Source organism: Wasmannia auropunctata, unplaced genomic scaffold (assembly GCF_000956235.1).
Source record: "Wasmannia auropunctata unplaced genomic scaffold, wasmannia.A_1.0 LD336106.1, whole genome shotgun sequence".
Lineage (NCBI taxonomy): Eukaryota > Metazoa > Arthropoda > Insecta > Hymenoptera > Formicidae > Wasmannia > Wasmannia auropunctata.
Genome location: NW_012026784.1, coordinates 3,336,753 through 3,337,240, shown reverse-complemented (window position 1 = coordinate 3,337,240; position 488 = coordinate 3,336,753). Strand labels below are relative to the sequence as shown.

Genomic DNA, 488 nt, shown 5'->3' with positions numbered 1-488 from the left:
CTGATTCCAATAACTGTAACAATTGACCTCGTATATGGGGCCGATTGTTACAAGTTGCATCATTTTACATTTTCCATTAATACAACCAAATTAGTTATATTATTAAATTATAAAAATAATTTCTATGTTGTTGAAGCATGTGGCTATTGAAAAATATCCTTGCGGTATTTGTTTCATTTATTAATTACATGTAAAAAATTCATTTTAAAAAAATGTATTAACCAGCCCCGGTCTCCCCTATATATATACAGGGTGTCTCATAATAGGTGTATCACCGTTTATGGGTAGGTAGAACGGACTAAACTAAATCGAAAAGTCCTCTACCATTTTGCAAAATTCGCAATCGTAAACCAGACATTCATTTTTGATGATTGACGAATAAACGCGTATTCATCCGGCCCACCGCTGAATGCAAGTGTGTGGCAAGATAAGTAGATTAAACTGAACAAAAAAGTCCTCTATTATTTTGTAAAATTCGGATTTATTAA

General features: G+C 32.4%; 2 protein-coding genes across 2 annotated transcripts in view; both read left to right on the top strand.

The window, feature by feature from the left end:
- LOC105452465 (adenylate cyclase type 5-like) overlaps positions 1-488 on the top strand; it is a 39,986-nt gene that overhangs the window by 6,961 nt on the left and 32,537 nt on the right. The window lies entirely within an intron of this gene.
- Positions 1-488, top strand: part of LOC105452456 (putative fatty acyl-CoA reductase CG8306) — a 23,436-nt gene that overhangs the window by 12,252 nt on the left and 10,696 nt on the right. The gene's annotated exons all lie outside the window — the stretch shown is intronic.